Here is a 22,183-nt window from a genome sequence, read left to right on the forward strand (position 1 = left end):
TAAATAAAGGTGAAATAAATAAAAAATAATAAAAAACACACCAAACTCAGGCCTAATATGTATTGCTCAGAGTTCTGAGCCTAGCTAAAATAACAGGCTAGTTATGAGAAAGGCCCTATGTTTCAACACCCACAGTGATAAACTCCAGCGTAGCCTTTGGTACGTTAATCTCTCGTGGACAGACACACGTAACATAACTGTGGGATGACACGACTAACGAGGACATCTGATTCGGTGAGCACGTTTTCCTCGCGGATCATTTGGCCAAATCAGGATTTTCGCAGGCGTTCACATCTTTTCCAATTTCGGGAGGTGAGGGGACATTTGGCAAATGCTTTGGCTGAGAGTTTCACTTTAGGGGGGTGGAGACTTCGCTAGTCTTGTTAGCATCGTTTGTCATGAATCCCCCAGAACCTAATCGGGTGTCTAATGTAAATACACAACATTTTGGTTCTGGGTTTGTGAGATTATACGGCGTATGAAAGCCTTTCTAACAAGTCGAAACAAGGCAGGCAGTCAGATAGTAAACACTGCTAGAAACCCACATTCTTCTGTACAGTGGTAGGAAGGCCTGCGTGACAAACCCATATCATTGTCATTTCCCCCCTCCTTTCAGTTCAGGCCCTTATATACATGACATCATCTAAAGACCTTTTCTTGCTCCGCTGCTATGTGAGACGCTGGGACGGTCTGAAAACGCTAACTCAAACAGGCAGGGACAAGTGACAGAAGGACATGTTGTACATTCCAGAGAGAAAAATACTTCCATTTCACTTCAGAAAGCCAACACATCGCTGACTCCAAATCTGGCTCCTTGATCCATCTCTCTCTCTCTTTGCACGCTTCTCGTCTCGTACCAGTACTACAGCCAGCTTCACACATCCAACTAGAAAAATAAGATTGTGTTCTTCAAAAGCACCAAAAAGTTGTTGTTTTTAACATTTCAACAAATAGACATTTTCATTAAGGTGCACATTAAAAATAGTCTGTTTTTAAATGGATCATTTATTTGTTGGACACTTTCTCCAGTGGGAACAGCAGAGGTAGCGAAGGACCTCCGAGGGGGAAGAGTCCAGATTCTGAAGGCCAGTGGACCATCCACCATTTCATTCCCTCACCACATCCTGATCCCGTCATTACCCTCGCTCCATCATCCACAACTGTTTTCCAGTCTGCCTCGCTACGCTGCCCAGGCCAAAACACAGGCCTGCAAATGTGAAAACAATTCAATGGAATCAAAGCCACAACACACTACCAAACAGAAACACACATGCCTGTGGAGGCATCAGAGTGAAATATCCTCGTTACTGAACTGCACATTGAGTTTTACAGGAGCTCCACTGGTCCACCCACTTACTGGAAAACCTCCAGCCTAACAGTCAGCAGGGCTCTCCTCCATCTCCACAGCAGGGAGAAGAGAGCAAAACACAGCAATTGGAGCTGGATGCATCAACCATGAGGGCAAACGGCGTAAAACTGAAATATGTTCCACAACAATAGTCAACGGAGCACTAAATTGACCTTTCAAACACTTGATTTTGTGTATTTTTGCAGAGCAGCCTTCACTCTCTATCAGTACAAAAGGGGCCTGGATGTTAGGGGGACGTGTAATTAGTGGAGCTATGTGGAGGGGGAGAAATTCCAGAAATACGTGGAAAACCTGACTTAACACAGCAGTCTCCTCTTGCCTTCTGTGTGAACTTTCACTGGCTCGCGTGAGCTGGCCCCCTGAATTTACGAGTGAGGGAAGCAATGAGATTGTTTTGAGCCTCAGCGTGTCTGCATGTGTGTAATAGCCACCCTCACAGGCCACCCTCCGACATACAAAAGCATCTGCCTCGCAGCACGCTCTGTGCAGATTTTAACCCAGATGTACTGTGATGTACTGTAGCTTGTTTCAGACACTTGTCTCACGGCCCATGGACAACCAGACACTTGTCTCACGGCCCATGGACAACCAGACACTTGTCTCACGGCCCATGGACAACCAGACACTTGTCTCACGGCCCATGGACAACCAGACACTTGTCTCACGGCCCATGGACAACCAGACACTTGTCTCACGGCCCATGGACAACCAGACACTTGTCTCACGGCCCATGGACAACCAGACACTTGTCTCACGGCCCATGGACAACCAGACACTTGTCTCACGGCCCATGGACAACCAGACACTTGTCTCACGGCCCATGGACAACCAGACACTTGTCTCACGGCCCATGGACAACCAGACACTTGTCTCACGGCCCATGGACAACCAGACACTTGTCTCACGGCCCATGGACAACCAGACACTTGTCTCACGGCCCATGGACAACCAGACACTTGTCTCACGGCCCATGGACAACCAGACACTTGTCTCACGGCCCATGGACAACCAGACACTTGTCTCACGGCCCATGGACAACCAGACACTTGTCTCACGGCCCATGGACAACCAGACACTTGTCTCACGGCCCATGGACAACCAGACACTTGTCTCACGGCCCATGGACAACCAGACACTTGTCTCACGGCCCATGGACAACCAGACACTTGTCTCACGGCCCATGGACAACCAGACACTTGTCTCACGGCCCATGGACAACCAGACACTTGTCTCACGGCCCATGGACAACCAGACACTTGTCTCACGGCCCATGGACAACCAGACACTTGTCTCACGGCCCATGGACAACCAGACACTTGTCTCACGGCCCATGGACAACCAGACACTTGTCTCACGGCCCATGGACAACCAGACACTTGTCTCACGGCCCATGGACAACCAGACACTTGTCTCACGGCCCATGGACAACCAGACACTTGTCTCACGGCCCATGGACAACCAGACACTTGTCTCACGGCCCATGGACAACCAGACACTTGTCTCACGGCCCATGGACAACCAGACACTTGTCTCACGGCCCATGGACAACCAGACACTTGTCTCACGGCCCATGGACAACCAGACACTTGTCTCACGGCCCATGGACAACCAGACACTTGTCTCACGGCCCATGGACAACCAGACACTTGTCTCACGGCCCATGGAGAACCAGACACTTGTCTCACGGCCCATGGAGAACCAGACACTTGTCTCACGGCCCATGGACAACCAGACACTTGTCTCACGGCCCATGGACAACCAGACACTTGTCTCACGGCCCATGGACAACCAGACACTTGTCTCACGGCCCATGGACAACCAGACACTTGTCTCACGGCCCATGGACAACCAGACACTTGTCTCACGGCCCATGGACAACCAGACACTTGTCTCACGGCCCATGGACAACCAGACACTTGTCTCACGGCCCATGGACAACCAGACACTTGTCTCACGGCCCATGGACAACCAGACACTTGTCTCACGGCCCATGGACAACCAGACACTTGTCTCACGGCCCATGGACAACCAGACACTTGTCTCACGGCCCATGGACAACCAGACACTTGTCTCACGGCCCATGGACAACCAGACACTTGTCTCACTGACAGCACTTCTTGTTACTTAAACATTGCTTATTGTTGCTGTTAGATTTTCTTTTTATATTTATTGAAAGTAGGAAATCTCAACATACACTGAACATTTCAGGACTGTAGAACCAAGAAAATGTTTCAAAATAGCTTCTTTAGCTTCATAATTTTATGTTCGTTCGGAAAATATGGGCTTTTTTTTTTATTTCCTCAAGTGTGTTTTGGAGATTTCAACAGACATGGACATTATGTAATTCACCACATCGGTCTATTTGCAGACAGCCAGGGGAAGCCAGGAGGAAATGGCTAGCATTTTTACATGGGCAGGGCTCGGCCAGTCTGTAGATTACTGCTGTGTACACTGGAGAGTTGTGACAAAGGTGCTAGCTAAGCTAATGTTTAGTGGGTACATGAGGCTGGGGACCATGGATGAAGTGTTGTTACTAGCTCCTGGTTGGGCCACGGTCTGCTACAGCCGTCTTCTTCCTTTACGTTCAAAAGGCAGCATAGAACCCCAACTCAGCTGATCAGGCTAAACCAGTCCAAGGCAGCATAGAACCCCAACTCAGCTGATCAGGCTAAACCAGTCCAAGGCAGCATAGAACCCCAACTCAGCTGATCAGGCTAAACCAGTCCAAGGCAGCATAGAACCCCAACTCAGCTGATCAGGCTAAACCAGTCCAAGGTAGCATAGAACCCCAACTCAGCTGATCAGGCTAAACCAGTCCAAGGCAGCATAGAACCCCAATTCAGCTGATCAGGCTAAACCAGTCCAAGGCAGCATAGAACCCCAACTCAGCTGATCAGGCTAAACCAGTCCAAGGCAGCATAGAACCCCAACTCAGCTGATCAGGCTAAACCAGTCCAAGGCAGCATAGAACCCCAACTCAGCTGATCAGGCTAAACCAGTCCAAGGCAGCATAGAACCCCAACTCAGCTGATCAGGCTAAACCAGTCCAAGGCAGCATAGAACCCCAACTCAGCTGATCAATCTAAACCAGTCCAAGGCAGCATAGAACCCCAACTCAGCTGATCAGGCTAAACCAGTCCAAGGCAGCATAGAACCCCAACTCAGCTGATCAGGCTAAACCAGTCCAAGGCAGCATAGAACCCCAACTCAGCTGATCAGGCTAAACCAGTCCAAGGCAGCATAGAACCCCAACTCAGCTGATCAGGCTAAACCAGTCCAAGGCAGCATAGAACCCCAACTCAGCTGATCAGGCTAAACCAGTCCAAGGCAGCTGGCTAACTAATCATGAGCCAGTCAGTCACATCCCAATGAGCAGTGTTGAGAAACAGAAAGACTGATGTGGAGTTCATGGTGTCAGTGACTGATAGCCAGGGATCCCTGGACTACTGCATTATTGATGCTCATGAAAGAGCCATAGCAACCAAAACAACCCAACAAACACATTAGTATCTGTTATTTCTAACTATTTCACCCAGGCCTCTCTTGGGATATTTTCCTGGAGTAAGTCAACCTGAAACCACAGGTCCGTGTCAGAAAAAAAATGCAACTTAGGCTACAACTTCTCCAGGCGTGTCCCAGCGGGCAGGCGTGTCCCAGCGCCTTTATCAGAATGTCAGATCTTGTCTCCTGTCATCTGTATTTGACCAAAACTGACAACACAATGCCTGGACTGAACAACCAGGCCTTAGCAACAAGTTGTCCATCCTTGACTGAACCCAACATAGACGTGGCCTTCAAAACAACATGGCCTCCAGTCATCTCCAAGGCAGCTTGGTGTTTTCAAGGCAAGGCCTTGCTGCAGCTCCTTGGTCTTTCACCCCGTAAGAAATCATTTCTGAGAGAACCACAGTGAGACTCCAGCAGCAGGAGAGAGAGATGGTGTCATTACACTAGATGGACAGGCATTCAATAATCAACCCTGTAGCATTTCACAAAGCAGGAGAGAGAGAGAGACAACGTCAAACCAACACCCAGTGATAGAGGGGGAATCCTTGGCTGGGACAGTCTCACCTCCGATTCAGTGAAGTTGGTGCCACGTTTTTAGTGAGTCAAATTAGGTTACAGGATAAATTAGCCATGTTCTCCGTTGTAGGACATAATGTGATTGGCTGTGTTTACGCTGTTGCTAACACCAGTTCTCTGGCTAGGAGCTGTCTTTGATGAATGATTGATGAGCTTGCTCTGCAAACCAAAACAGAGGCCTAATGTTACCTGAGGAAGGAGATACGCCTGATCGGTCGGTAGCACCAGGCCTACGCCCAGTGACAGAGGAAAACGCACTAAAACAACACACACACACTCAAAGAAACACACAAGGGATAATATACTGTATACACAAACAAACACTAGGCTTTTTACACACCCACACAACAAACAGAGATCACACACACACAAGCAGCAGTCTCCAGTAGAGTGATACACAGCACAGTAACGTTAGACACCAGTGGGTAATTAGTGGTGTTAGCTGGCTTCTGATAAGCTACTGGTCTATAATGCAGCACCCAGCATGGCGTCCATGTTGAACCAATGCAGACACACCACCAAGACAAAAGCAGGGGACCGTCCTTAGCTACGGGAGGTTTAAGTTCACAAATGTTCATTTGAAAGTGCAAATCCTATTTAAAATACATTCAATTTTCTATAATTCTATTTTAAATTGCTACTGGCAATGAAAACGGGAGAGTATGAGGGAATAAAAGGAAAAAATGAAAGGGTAACGCTCCAGGAGAATCAACTGCAGAATGAAAGGGTAACGCACCAGGAGAATCAACTGCAGAATGAAAGGGTAACGCACCAGGAGAATCAACTGCAGAATGAAAGGGTAACGCACCAGGAGAATCAACTGCAGAATGAAAGGGTAACGCACCAGGAGAATCAACTGCAGAATGAAAGGGTAACGCACCAGGAGAATCAACTGCAGAATGAAAGGGTAACGCACCAGGAGAATCAACTGCAGAATGAAAGGGTAACGCACCAGGAGAATCAACTGCAGAATGAAAGGGTAACGCACCAGGAGAATCAACTGCAGAATGAAAGGGTAACGCACCAGGAGAATCAACTGCAGAATGAAAGCAATTAGAGGTGGGGTTTGTGTTGAGCACTTCTTCAACGCAGGGTCTTGTAAAGACGTCAGAAACAGGACGTCTGACACACACACAGAGAGACAGAGAGAGAGGTTGAGGGTGCTGGGGCGTCAGAAACAGGACGTCTGACACACACACACAGAGAGACAGAGAGAGAGGTTGAGGGTGCTACACACACAGAGAGACAGAGAGAGAGGTTGAGGGTGCTACACACACACAGAGAGACAGAGAGAGAGGTTGAGGGTGCTGGGGCGTCAGAAACAGGACGTCTGACACACACACACACACACACACACACACACACAGAGAGAGACAGAGAGAGAGGTTGAGGGTGCTGGGGCGTCAGAAACAGGACGTCTGACACACACACAGAGGGAGGTTGAGGGTGCTGGGGCGTCAGAAACAGGACGTCTGACACACACACAGAGAGAGGTTGAGGGTGCTGGGGCGTCAGAAACAGGACGTCTGACACACACACAGAGACACAGAGAGAGAGGTTGAGGGTGCTGGGGCGTCAGAAACAGGACGTCTGACACACACACAGAGACACAGAGAGAGAGGTTGAGGGTGCTGGGGCGTCAGAAACAGGACGTCTGACACACACACAGAGACAGAGAGACAGGTTGAGGGTGCTGGGGCGTCAGAAACAGGACGTCTGACACACACAGAGAGACAGGTTGAGGGTGCTGGGGCGTCAAAAACAGGATGTCTGACACACACACAGAGAGACAGGTTGAGGGTGCTGGGGCGTCAGAAACAGGACGTCTGACACACACACACACACACACACACACAGAGAGAGAGACAGAGAGAGAGGTTGAGGGTGCTACACACACACACACACACACACACAGAGACAGAGAGAGAGGTTGAGGGTGCTGGGGCGTCAGAAACAGGACATCTGACACACACACACACACACAGAGAGACAGGTTGAGGGTGCTGGGGCGTCAGAAACAGGACGTCTGACACACACACAGAGAGACTGAGAGAGAGGTTGAGGGTGCTACACACACACAGACACAGAGAAAGAGGTTGAGGGTGCTACACACACACACACACAGAGAGAGACAGAGAGAGAGGTTGAGGGTGCTACACACACACAGACACAGAGAGAGAGGTTGAGGGTGCTACACACACACACACACACACACACACACACAGAGAGAGGTTGAGGGTGCTACACACACACACACACACAGAGAGAGAGGTTGAGGGTGCTACACACACACAGAGACAGAGGTTGAGGGTGCTGGGGCGTAATTAAGGGAACCTTCTCGTGGCTCGCTGGCATTTGGGCTTCAATCTGAAGAGTCCAATTAGGAGGTTCAGTCAGAGAAACAAACATGCCTCAGTCTGGAGAGAAGGGCTGAGGGGAGCCGGTGGTTCACCAATAACCAAGCAGAGAGGAGAAATGTTAAACTAATTAAAAGTGCCAGACCAAAATGGCTACAGGGTTTTAAAAGGGGAAAACAAAATAAAAAGTAGAGTGAATCACGTCTGAGGGCCCAGGCAAAGGCCCCAAACGTGGAAGTCTGAGGGGGTGAAGAAACCACACTCCCATTCAAATAGACTCCACGTGAATATTTCCACCCACTATGTGGACACAGACACACACACTCCCATCCAGACTGCAAACACATTGCAAAACAGCTGACGTTGGAGCTGGTTGACCTTGAACCAGAAAGCACGCTCTCTCTTGCATTTCACCCGGCCCATATTTTGCTCCGGCTGCCAGCGAGCTTCACCATCTATAGAAGTCCAACGGCGCTGGTCGCCTTCCCATCAGCTATTTTAAGCAACCTCTCCACCCCTAGCCTTCCACCTCCTACCCCTCTCTGCCTTCCACCTCCTCTCTGCCTTCCACCTCCTCTCTGACCTCTCCCTCCTACCCCTCTCTGCCCTCTCCCTCCTACCCCTCTCTGCCCTCTCCCTCCTACCCCTCTCTGCCCTCTCCCTCCTACCCCTCTCTGCCCTCCACCTCCTACCCCTCTCTGCCCTCCACCTCCTACCCCTCTCTGCCCTCCACCTCCTACCCCTCTCTGCCCTCCACCTCCTACCCCTCTCTGCCCTCCACCTCCTACCCCTCTCTGCCCTCCACCTCCTACCCCTCTCTGCCCTCCACCTCCTACCCCTCTCTGCCCTCTCCCTCCGTATGTCTGGGAGATCCTCTAACCAGAGGAGCAGCGACAGCAGGAGGCAGGATCATTATCATTATGTAATGTGATGTTAGGGTAGACCTGTGCAATTCTCTCATGGCCAGGCCCAGAGGTTTACCAGGGAGAATAATCTGTAGCAGTCCTTGCCTTGTCAGGAAACCACTTCCACAACCATTCCCTGGGGGCTAGTGGTCATGGTGGCAGATTGGAAGCAACCAAAGTATTGAATCATATGATTAGGCAGGCCAATAGGTCTAGCCAATGGGAAAGGCCAAAACATTCCCTGGATCCACATACTGGTAAAGACTACGCTGTTCAACATTGAGAGAGCCAAGGGCCTGTTCAACATTGAGAGAGCCAAGGGCCTGTTCAACATTGAGAGAGCCAAGGGCCTGTTCAACATTGAGAGAGCCAAGGGCCTGTTCAACATTGAGAGAGCCAAGGGCCTGTTCAACATTGAGAGAGCCAAGGGCCTGTTCAACATTGAGAGAGCCAAGGGCCTGTTCAACATTGAGAGAGCCAAGGGCCTGTTCAACATTGAGAGAGCCAAGGGCCTGTTCAACATTGAGAGAGCCAAGGGCCTGTTCAACATTGAGAGAGCCAAGGGCCTGTTCAACATTGAGAGAGCCAAGGGCCTGTTCAACATTGAGAGAGCCAAGGGCCTGTTCAACATTGAGAGAGCCAAGGGCCTGTTCAACATTGAGAGAGCCATGGGTCTGTTCAACATTGAGAGAGCCAAGGGCCTGTTCAACATTGAGAGAGCCAAGGGCCTGTTCAACATTGAGAGAGCCAAGGGCCTGTTCAACATTGAGAGAGCCAAGGGCCTGTTCAACATTGAGAGAGCCAAGGGCCTGTTCAACATTGAGAGAGCCAAGATAGTGTTCAACATTGAGAGAGCCAAGGGCCTGTTCAACATTGAGAGAGCCAAGGGAGGGGGGGGGGCATCCCCACCTCGCGTAATGCCTGCTACGCCACTATTTATAACTATAAAGATATCTAAGATATTTCAAATAAATGATATCCAGCTCAAGCCTCCAGCTATGCGTTTGGTTTGCTAACTGGCTAGAAGACCAGATCAAGCTTCTTGGTTATAGCAGACACATTCAATCCCCTCCTCAAGATCCTTGTTGTCTAAATTGTTTCGTGCGTCAAAAAGAGAAAGTATATATTAAGACGTTTTTTTTATATCAGCCCCTGTGTGTAGTTGCGGTAATGCCGTATACCCCGGTACAGAACGGGTCTGACAGTATAAACATCTACAGTATACCCCGGTACAGAACGGGTCTGACAGTATAAACATCTACAGTATACCCCGGTACAGAACGGGTCTGACAGTATAAACATCTGCAGTATACCCCGGTACAGAACGGGTCTGACAGTATAAACATCTACAGTATACCCCGGTACAGAACGGGTCTGACAGTATAAACATCTACAGTATACCCCGGTACAGAACGGGTCTGACAGTATAAACATCTACAGTATACCCCGGTACAGAACGGGTCTGACAGTATAAACATCTACAGTATACCCCGGTACAGAACGGGTCTGACAGTATAAACATCTGCAGTATACCCCGGTACAGAACGGGTCTGACAGTATAAACATCTGCAGTATACCCCGGTACAGAACGGGTCTGACAGTATAAACATCTGCAGTATACCCCGGTACAGAACGGGTCTGACAGTATAAACATCTACAGTATACCCCGGTACAGAACGGGTCTGACAGTATAAACATCTACAGTATACCCAGGTACAGAACGGGTCTGACAGTATAAACATCTACAGTATACCCCGGTACAGAACGGGTCTGACAGTATAAACATCTGCAGTATACCCCGGTACAGAACGGGTCTGACAGTATAAACATCTGCAGTATACCCCGGTACAGAACGGGTCTGACAGTATAAACATCTGCAGTATACCCCGGTACAGAACGGGTCTGACAGTATAAACATCTGCAGTATACCCCGGTACAGAACGGGTCTGACAGTATAAACATCTGCAGTATACCCCGGTACAGAACGGGTCTGACAGTATAAACATCTGCAGTATACCCCGGTACAGAACGGGTCTGACAGTATAAACATCTACAGTATACCCCGGTACAGAACGGGTCTGACAGTATAAACATCTACAGTATACCCCGGTACAGAACGGGTCTGACAGTATAAACATCTACAGTATACCCCGGTACAGAACGGGTCTGACAGTATAAACATCTGCAGTATACCCCGGTACAGAACGGGTCTGACAGTATAAACATCTACAGTATACCCAGGTACAGAACGGGTCTGACAGTATAAACATCTGCAGTATACCCCGGTACAGAACGGGTCTGACAGTATAAACATCTGCAGTATACCCCGGTACAGAACGGGTCTGACAGTATAAACATCTACAGTATACCCCGGTACAGAACGGGTCTGACAGTATAAACATCTGCAGTATACCCCGGTACAGAACGGGTCTGACAGTATAAACATCTACAGTATTCCCCGGTACAGAACGGGTCTGACAGTATAAACATCTACAGTATACCCAGGTACAGAACGGGTCTGACAGTATAAACATCTGCAGTATACCCCGGTACAGAACCGGTCTGACAGTATAAACATCAGGATACAGACCAACAGTTCCCTTTTCTATTTCAAACAACCTGGATGCAGTGAAGGAGGGAAAGTCCACTAAAAGTCATCAATTGATTTTGGGGGAATTGTAAACGGCAAACTGCATGTTGAGGGGAACTTTCTCCATTTGTTCAACTGAATTAATATTGTGCTTTGTTCGTGGCATACATGATATCACTGCCCCGCTTGCCTTGTGAAATGACATCCCCCATTAGGTTGAATAGAAATCTTCATTAAGTCAGCTCTTCAGACACAAAGTACCACTGGTGGGCGAGGCTTATCATTCTGTGTAATCCTCCATTGACAGTAGGCAATATACTGCTCTAAAATGTTATCTGAAGATAAAATGGCTGGTGAGAAGGACTTGGCGACCTGTGCTTTTGATGGGTTGAACTGGCAAATGGAGGAGAGAGCAGCTGCACACTGTATTTAACTTCCTGCCAAAAGTCACTAAAGTACAGTGTAGGGCTACAGTGAGACGTTTCTATTTTGAGACACTTCCTCAAATATGGTGCATTTACCAGAAGTGAGTGAAAGGAGGCCTGTGTGTGTTAGGGTGTGTGTGTGTGTGTGTGTGTGTGTGTGTTAGGGTGTGTGTGTCAGGCTGGGTTGTGTGTGTGTGTCAGGCTGGGTTGTGTGTGTGTGTGTCAGGCTGGGTTGTGTGTGTGTGTGTCAGGCTGGGTTGTGTGTGTGTGTGTGTGTGTGTGTGTCAGGCTGGGTTGTGTGTGTGTGTGTCAGGCTGGGTTGTGTGTGTGTGTGTCAGGCTGGGTTGTGTGTGTTAGGGTGTGTGTATCAGAGAGCAGAGAGATGAGCTGAAGCCAGAGGATGTTGTGGGAGACTCTTCTGCAGCTGACATGCACACCAAGAGAGTCAACCAGACTGAACTATCAGACTAGAGAAAGCAGATATGGTCATCAAAGTGGTAATGTACTGCAAACTCATTTCTCTTCAGTACACACATCTGGATATAGCTTGAGCATTCTTGTTTAAATGATTCATTCAAGAGATGTCTCCCCTGAACACAGAAATACACACACCTGTCAACAAACTTAGACCTATTCTGTAACTAAACTCCTAATGTTTAGCCTGCTACTGTTGGACAACTAGAGGGAAGACAAATGACAGACCATGAGAGATCATCACTCCTTTTTATTACATACACGTTGCTGCAGCTTCCCCATTCATACTGGAACTGCTATGAACTCTGTATGCATGGCTACTAAAGCATAGGACTACATTACCCACAAAACCTCACATTCACGTATGACTGTGAATTAAACACATTTTTCTTTATTTGTGTACGGCTCTTTATCATTTGTGAAATTGTAAAGTTCTGCGGTGCTGTATGATGAATTAGACAGTTCATTTCTCTCATAACACCGTCCTTAAACCTGTGTCAAACAAAGAGCTGTGGGACTGCAGCCAAAGTACGATACCACACCTACAGAGAAGCAGCAGTAACAGGCCTAGGCTGCACAGAGATACCACACCTACAGAGAAGTAGCAGTAACAGGCCTAGGCTGCACAGAGATACCACACCTACAGAGAAGTAGCAGTAACAGGCCTAGGCTGCACAGAGATACCACACCTACAGAGAAGCAGCAGTAACAGGCCTAGGCTGCACAGAGATACCACACCTACAGAGAAGCAGCAGTAACAGGCCTAGGCTGCACAGAGATACCACACCTACAGAGAAGTAGCAGTAACAGGCCTAGGCTGCACAGAGATACCACACCTACAGAGAAGTAGCAGTAACAGGCCTAGGCTGCACAGAGATACCACACCTACAGAGAAGCAGCAGTAACAGGCCTAGGCTGCACAGAGATACCACACCTACAGAGAAGCAGCAGTAACAGGCCTAGGCTGCACAGAGATACCACACCTACAGAGAAGTAGCAGTAACAGGCCTAGGCTGCACAGAGATACCACACCTACAGAGAAGCAGCAGTAACAGGCCTAGGCTACACAGAGATACCACACCTACAGAGAAGCAGCAGTAACAGGCCTAGGCTACACAGAGATACCACACCTACAGAGAAGTAGCAGTAACAGGCCTAGGCTACACAGAGATACCACACCTACAGAGAAGCAGCAGTAACAGGCCTAGGCTGCACAGAGATACCACACCTACAGAGAAGCAGCAGTAACAGGCCTAGGCTGCACAGAGATACCACACCTACAGAGAAGCAGCAGTAACAGGCCTAGGCTGCACAGAGATACCACACCTACAGAGAAGCAGCAGTAACAGGCCTAGGCTGCACAGAGATACCACACCTACAGAGAAGCAGCAGTAACAGGCCTAGGCTACACAGAGATGCCACACCTACAGAGAAGCAGCAGTAACAGGCCTAGGCTGCACAGAGATACCACACCTACAGAGAAGCAGCAGTAACAGGCCTAGGCTGCACAGAGATACCACACCTACAGAGAAGCAGCAGTAACAGGCCTAGGCTGCACAGAGATACCACACCTACAGAGAAGCAGCAGTAACAGGCCTAGGCTGCACAGAGATGCCATTTGAATAATCAAGTCATCTATGACAAGCATGCGGTTTTCTAGTGTTCTGAAGAACGCCAGTCAGGTCAATGCAACTAATCTCACCTTAGTGAGCAGGAATCTACAGACACTGCATACAGAGAGGGAAATGGACAACCCAGAACCAAGTCTCCCATTTTAATATGTTCAGGCAGCATGAATTATTCTAATTAAATGTAAATCCCCCTGTACTAAGACATGTAGCTGCCGTGTGACAGTCATTCTACAGTACCTTCCCTTTTCCACCAACCCAAACATTACTAAGAGACGAGGCCACATCTAAATGACATAACAGCCTAATACTGTCCTAATACTGTCCTAATACTGTCCTAATACTGTCCTAATACTGTCCTAATACTGTCCTAATACTGTCCTAATACTGTCCTAATACTGTCCTAATACTGTCCTAATACTGTCCTAATACTGTCCTAATACTGTCCTAATACTGTCCTCTCTTAGGAAGTGTTTCTTTTTGTTGTTGTTGTGACTGACTCAAAAACTACGAAACAGAATCACCTCACAGAATAGGCTGCAACAAGCAAATAGGCTCATTTGAAATAAATGTGGCAGTCTTTTCTTTTGAAACGTCTGAGAACCAAACAGAAGGTCTCGCCGTCTCTGAGATGATACCACAGAACATGATTAGGCTACGTGATACTGGCACTGACAGACGAGCCGATGGTGTTCACTTCCACGAGAGCAGTTCCAGGAACTGCCTTTAGCTGACGAACAGCATCCATCTGTTCCCTATGGATACAACTTAGCTGAACATTTTAAAGAGGCCTGTTCAGCCTTTCTCCGATCGATTCACCTCACTTTCGGTTTGAACTTGCAACGCGTAATTGAATGAGATACCATCAAAATTCCATCCTCTGTTCATACATCAAACTAAATCGCCCATCAGTTCATTAGACAAAGAGAGAAACCTCAAATTCCCAAGTAATAACACTACTATTTAAAAGGCTCGCTTTAGAGTCTAAACCAGTCCAAAGAGAGGTACTCACCGGACACTAAGACATAACATTAGGAGTACAAACTAATCCCCGACTCCTTCCATCTCACTTAGAGGAATTAAACCGCTCACTCAGCCAGTGACTACCATTAATCAAACGAGGGCAGGGGAGACTCTCAAAGATGAGATCCACGGCTTTCAGCACAATTTACCACCCAATATGTCCTCGCATACGTGGTCTGCTGGCCTGGCACCTCACATGAATTATGCATTCAGCTAGCCCAACAGTCATTCCTCAGATGATCAGGCCCAGTGAATTGTGAGGAGACAAACTTTCCTCAGTAAGAGATCAATGACGTCATCACTTTTAGTCATGTGTACAGGGCCTATAAAAATGAGAATCATACCACAGAACGTCTGGCAACACCACCCCTGTGACAAATGCAGAAATTGAAGATGGAAGATGAGAGAGTTGTTATATAACATGAAAAGTCAGTCAGCACATCACAGGCCCAGGAGACTTGAGAGGGAGGCTACACTTACTGGAGTCTCATTACTGACTCTGCACACTCCACCCCACAGTCTGGTTTATACAGACGCACCGCTTTCCAGGAAGTAGTATTGTAGTTACATTTTTGTAGTCTTTTTTTAAATGGTTTTCAAATGGGCAAAAAACGAAGCGGAATGGTCTTTAACATAACTTCATAAAAGGCATCTGGCAGAAGTAAATTCCACAAACACTAAATATCATTTTCTATATATACTGTATGTTAAATGACTGCGTTGTGATGAATGTGATGATATCGTCACCAAGCCCATTCAAAAGGTTGACCTGGGGCATCATCACTTGCACAACGTTTTCAGAAGTCAAAAGTGGCAGTTGATGTTCAAAATGAAATGACTGACCGGAGTCAACACCAATCAGATATCAACAGGGAGGGTCTCAAAGACAACTGCCTGGAGTAGGATGATGGGCTCTGCTTTTGAGGGCAGGGGAGGAGCTTACTGGGGAACCAATTGCATCACCTTAACAGCCAAATGCAAAGTAATGCCGCACAGACAACTGGAGTCTAGTCCAGGGCAGTAAGATGCTGGTATGGGCTCAGACAGACTGTGTCATCAGATTTAATCAGAGAGGGAGCAGCAGGGGCATGTGGGGATTAGGCGCCCACACCTACGTAACGACAACATATTATCTACCAGGTGCCAAGTCTGCAATACAGACAACAAGTACAGTATACTCCAACTCCCATGGGGCTTTAGGAAAATGTATCAAACTCTGGAAGCACGCATGTATGTTCCCTAAAAACCTGGAAGCTCTGTGTGTTTAGAGCAGGATACACAGCAGGGGTGTATTCATTATGTCGTGCAAAAGAAAATGTTTATTGTTTAAGAACAAAACAGAAGCAAGCACAGCAAACGGAATAAAACGGGGAGGGACATACCAGAATTTGTCCAATAGAAACTCTAGTTTTCGTTGCAAAACGTTTTTTTTGTTGTTTGGAGTAAACTAAATGCAACAGAATCCGTGTAATGAATACACCCTAGAGCTCTCCAAGATTCCCCTGGACATTCCTGACATTTTCACCAAGGGAAAAGCTGACAGACTGTTGATCTCTGGGACACAAACAGACACTGCTGTCTGGCTGCCCCGGTTCCTCTGGATACCAGGTGTGTCAGTGGACTTGAGTTACTGTGCTGTGGATGGGCTTGTTGTGGCTCTATTGAATTACCAGACAACGATGCTGGACACTGTACCAGACAGACAAACTACTCTGAACTGACGATAGGTCTACAACATGCTATATCTATAGGGTGTGTGAGTGTTGGTGTGTGTGGTGTTGACTTCAAGCCTCTCCAACATGCCTTGAGAAGACATGCAGCAAAAAGTTGGAATTGGAATGAGATGACGCACATGAATTTGAGCCGTGTGAGTCAGTCCCTAGTGGCTGACCTCGTCTCTGTGAGAGCCAGCAGAAGACCCAGGGCTGGGAAAGATACACGGGATGAGGGGATTTTAAAGTGAAAATTAAAATACGCACAGGACTTCATGTCTCTGTTGTGGCACAGACACACTCAATTGAAACGTCACTTTTACAACGGCTTGCAAAAATGACAGCCTCCTTCTTGGGTGTTGGTCTGTTCAATAAACATGTCAAATAGCAAACCACTAGCAAACCAGACAACAGAGAAGCCTAGCCTGTGTTAGGCCCACTTACTGAGGACATGGCTGCAGTGCCCACGGGCCCATTCTCTCCCCCTCCTCCCCCCAGAACCAGAGCAGAGACTTTAATTAGAACTGGGTAATTAGAAACATCCATCCTCGTGTAGTAAGGCTGCCTGATGATGCTCTTCTGAGGCAGTGGAAAACAGGAGAGCTGCCAGGTCCTCCACCAGGCAGACCTGTGCTACCACAACAAGGAGAAAAGAATAGGCTGCTACTTCTTCTACCTCACAGACCACAGTGGATGAATTGAAGGAGAAACCCAGTCTGTGATACTCAGGCCTTTTCAGGTTCAGTAAAAAGGTGCTTCCTAAACCGACTGGATTCAGCATTAAAGCCTTCATCACCACCACAGAACAGGATCTGGTACCAGAGCAGCCGGAAGCTCACGGTGGCTAATGCAAGACATTATATGGTGCAGCCAGCTATGATAGAACCATTACAGTCATTACATTAGAACGACATTTTACAAGACAGAGCTCTGTGCTGTTTAACAGTCAAACCATCCCCCCTATATATAATGTATGTGAATCACTAAATAGGCCTAGCTGCCCCTATGAGATGTTCTGAGAGACAGTACAGTGCTTTCTATTTAAGGAGAACAAATGTATTTTCCGGTCACAAAAACAAGTCATCCTGCGTGTTCTTCCTCCGACGAGACCTCTCAGGAACTGAGTACTGAATGGGGCTTCACTAAACATCCTCCTCCTCACACAAACAGCCTGCCAGCACAGCAGCTACGAGGTAGAACCCACAGACCACTGACTGACACAACCCATTACGTAACAGTTCATATCATTTCAGGGCCCTGTTTCTCAAAGCTAAAACTGCCGGCGCCCATAGGGTGCTGCCAAGAGTCATTCTTCTGGTGAGTTTTCCGTTGGCCTGTCCAAGAGCAGAAGAAACATTATTGTCAGCATAAACAAACCAGATAGGCTGCCATGCTACGCATCAGGGTTCGTAACAGAGTTACGTTCAGGAGGCGTTGGGCTGAGAGAGACGTTGTTCATCCTCAAATGGTTAGCATGGTCTGTATGCAACATGGCCTCACGCTCTTTACACAACATTCACATTTCCTTCCAAGGGAAACACTTATACTGTACAGATGCAGTGGGTCTTTCTGCTCTTCACAGATATTTCATCAAACGGGTGTAAGCCTTGGCCTGTGCATTAAGCCTTGGCCTGTGCATTAAGCCTTGGCCTGTGCATTAAGCCTTGGCCTGTGCATTAAGCCTTGGCCTGTGCATTAAGCCTTGGCCTGTGCATTAAGCCTTGGCCTGTGCATTAAGCCTTGGCCTGTGCATTAAGCCTTGGCCTGTGCATTAAGCCTTGGCCTGTGCATTAAGCCTTGGCCTGTGCATTAAGCCTTGGCCTGTGCATTAAGCCTTGGCCTGTGCATTAAGCCTTGGCCTGTGCATTAAGCCTTGGCCTGTGCATTAAGCCTTGGCCTGTGCATTAAGCCTTGGCCTGTGCATTAAGCCTTGGCCTGTGCATTAAGCCTTGGCCTGTGCGTTAAGCCTTGGCCTGTGCGTTAAGCCTTGGCCTGTGCATTAAGCCTTGGCCTGTGCATTAAGCCTTGGCCTGTGCATTAAGCCTTGGCCTGTGCATTAAGCCTTGGCCTGTGCATTAAGCCTTGGCCTGTGCATTAAGCCTTGGCCTGTGCATTAAGCCTTGGCCTGTGCATTAAGCCTTGGCCTGTGCATTAAGCCTTGGCCTGTGCATTAAGCCTTGGCCTGTGCATTAAGCCTTGGCCTGTGCATTAAGCCTTGGCCTGTGCATTAAGCCTTGGCCTGTGCATTAAGCCTTGGCCTGTGCATTAAGCCTTGGCCTGTGCATTAAGCCTTGGCCTGTGCATTAAGCCTTGGCCTGTGCATTAAGCCTTGGCCTGTGCATTAAGCCTTGGCCTGTGCATTAAGCCTTGGCCTGTGCATTAAGCCTTGGCCTGTGCATTAAGCCTTGGCCTGTGCATTAAGCCTTGGCCTGTGCATTAAGCCTGACACGTCAAATATTTGCCTACAGCCAGTTCCTTGCTCACCATGACATCTTGACATATCCTACAGACTGGTGAGGGTTCAATCCTAACCCAGCCTCACCATGACATCTTGACATATCCTACAGACTGGTGACGGTTCAATCCTAACCCAGCCTCACCATGACATCTTTACATATCCTACAGACTGGTGACGGCTCAATCCTAACCCAGCCTCACCAGGACATCTTAACATACCCTACAGACTGGTGACGGTTCAATCCTAACCCAGCCTCACCAGGACATCTTGACATATCCTACAGACTGGTGACGGCTCAATCCTAACCCAGCCTCACCATGACATCTTGACATATCCTACAGACTGGTAACGGCTCAATCCTAACCCAGCCTCACCATGACATCTTGACATATCCTACAGACTGGTGACGGCTCAATCCTAACCCAGCCTCACCAGGACATCTTGACATATCCTACAGACTGGTTACGGCTCAATCCTAACCCAGCCTCACCATGACATCTTGACATATCCTACAGACTGGTTACGGTTCAATCCTAACCCAGCCTCGCCAGGACATCTTGACATATCCTACAGACTGGTAACGGTTCAGTCCTAACCCAGCCTCACCAGGACTGATAACAATGTGTGAGATGTTCACGAACTCATACAGACAGTTATTGATTTTTTCCCCGCCTCATTGTGTTGCAGTCTGTTTTCAGAACACTGTTTCCTTTCCCAGGCTGAGGGGACGTGTGCAGGCTACCCCCTGCCAGTAATGCTGTGGGGTCACATTTTTTCACAGGTCGTGGTATGCGGCTCCTGAACACGCAGGATGTTAGGCAAGAGAGGAAACATATCCTTGTCTGATCTCAGAAGGGCGTTTTTTGTCATGGTAGGGCTGCACGATATGGGCAAAAAAATAGAATTGTGATTATTTTTTTATTGCGATTGTGATTTGGCTTGTGATAAAAATCCAAACACTTGGGTAAACTGTTAGAATAATTTAAAAATCATTTATTTTAAAAAGTAAAGTGGACCGCAGCATCGTTCTTGTTTGGAACAATCGGTTTGACTGCATTTGACCTAACAGAACAGAGCGCAAACTTAGTGGATGTAAGAGGAGGAACTACGATCCTTGAGGGCAAGCCTTGCTGTGTGTGGAAAGCAGCCGCAGGAGAAAAACAGGATTAAACTAGAAAAACGGATGTTACACACGGCTGAGTGGCATTTCAAAATATTGCATGTGATATGGATATTGAACATGTCCGTATTGTGATTGATGTAAAACCATTGTGCAGCCCTACCTCATGGTTGCCTATATGTGGACACCAGACAATTAGATTTCAAGATGATCTCAGCTCCCTACCAGAAGCTCCAGCATATCTGGGAGGATATGTCATTACTCTTAAACTTTAAGGATTTACTGTCAGAATTTGATCATCCTGGCCTCTCCTGCGCTGACTCACTGACTTATTATAGACAGCCTGTATTGTACAGAAACAACTCAGCATTGAATGTGTAACCCTCCATCCCCAACCTCTGTGGACACTGACCTGTAGTACCGGGACTGGAGGTATGTGGAGCACACAGCCTTGGACACGTGGCTGGCTGAGCCAAAGTCTATCACCTTCACCCTGTAGGGCTGCCTGACAGGGTCCACCAGCATAATGTTCTCCGGCTTTAGGTCAGCGTGGATCAGGCCCATGGTCTTCAACTTCCTCAGGGCCGTGGCCACCTGCTGCAGCACGGGTCGGATCACCTTCAGTGGCAGCGGGCTGAACTTGTTCTGCTTGAGGAAGTCATAGAGGTTCTGCTCCAGCATCTCAAACACCAGGCATGTGTGGCTGCGGTGCTGGAAGCACTCGAAGGCCCGCACCAGGTTGTGCTCATCCGCGTTCTCCCCGCTCAGCCGGGCTAGAATGCCCACCTCTATCTGGCCCTGGCGCGCGTATGACGGGTGGTTCTTCAGGATCTTCACCGCCACCACCTCCCCAGTACCCCTCTTCCAGCACTTTACCACCTGTCCGAAGGTGCCGCGGCCCAGGAAGTCCAGCACCTCGTACGTGTTCTTCATGGAGCACAGGACCTCGTGCTGCACCAGCTGGTAGTCCCCATCACCCCCTCCTGCTCCGCCCACCGCTCCCTGTTTGGTTGGGGGTCCTCCTCCGCCCCCTACAGCCGTGGGCAACCCAGCTGGATTCCCCCCATTGGTCGTTTGCATCATGGCTGGCAACATGGACAGGTCCTCCACTATCTGCATGGTGCTCCCGCGGTTATCAAGCTCCTCGCTCTTACGTTTCAGCCCACATCGCTGAGCGCTGTCGGCCAAGTTCAAACCTCCACAATCACCCTCTTCCCAGTCACCTTCTGTCTCTTCCTTCCTACCTCCTCCTCTACCTTCCTCCCCCCTTCCCCCTCCTCCTGTCGCTCCACTACTGCTGCCTCCCCTGTCTCTGTCCGTCTGCTCCTGCCCCTTGCCCTGCCAGGAGACGGGCCCTGTGTCCTGGGGCTGCTGGGCCTCCTCCGGGCCTGTTCCTCCTGTTCCGTTCTGCTTTCTCCGTACCCCACGCACGGCCACCGTCTGTACAGGGAACTCCTGCCCGCCGCCACGCGTTCTGTCGCCCACTGCCAAGTCTCGGGTCGCAAAGGAGGGAGCGAGTCTGATCGGGTGCGCTATGCCAAGGGTTCTGCCGTTCAGAGAAGTCCGCGGTTGGGCTCTCTCATGGTACACACAGCTGCTGGGCTCCACTTTGACTTTCTTCACGCTGCAAAGGGCACTAGTCTGGGTTTGATAAATGTGTGGTGGGTAGATCCAGACTTGTGAGGCCATACCTGGACAGAGACATTCAAACGAGAAGAAAGACAACGTTAGCATATTATCAAAGCTTGATCCACCTACTTAGGGAACGTCGTTTTGATGCTCACACCCACACAACATCATCTAAAATATTAAACAGCAACTGTAAAGGTTCTAACTATAGCGTTACTGCAAAGAGCAGTGTGAAAGGTCAAAGTGTCCTATGGTAATCCATTTCACCACGGACATGACATGTGATTTCAGTTAGGTCAACGAGGTAAGTGGCTATGAGGGGATGTCATCCAAATAAAATGACACTGGGCCTAAATAAATGTAGGTGTATTTTCATGTATTCCTGCTGGATGAGAAAGTCCAGTCTGCAT

At 48.6% G+C, this 22,183-nt stretch overlaps 1 pseudogene across 1 annotated transcript in view; it reads right to left on the reverse strand.

Annotated features, from left to right (window-relative positions):
- Positions 1-22,183, reverse strand: part of LOC116359568 (homeodomain-interacting protein kinase 3-like) — a 55,122-nt pseudogene that overhangs the window by 31,137 nt on the left and 1,802 nt on the right. The window contains exon 2 of the transcript XR_004206702.1: positions 20,557-21,835. The product of XR_004206702.1 is annotated as a homeodomain-interacting protein kinase 3-like (transcript). The remainder of the gene's footprint in view (positions 1-20,556; positions 21,836-22,183) is intronic.

Source organism: Oncorhynchus kisutch, unplaced genomic scaffold, assembly GCF_002021735.2.
Source record: "Oncorhynchus kisutch isolate 150728-3 unplaced genomic scaffold, Okis_V2 Okis03b-Okis08b_hom, whole genome shotgun sequence".
In the NCBI taxonomy this organism is placed as follows: Eukaryota; Metazoa; Chordata; class Actinopteri; order Salmoniformes; family Salmonidae; genus Oncorhynchus; species Oncorhynchus kisutch.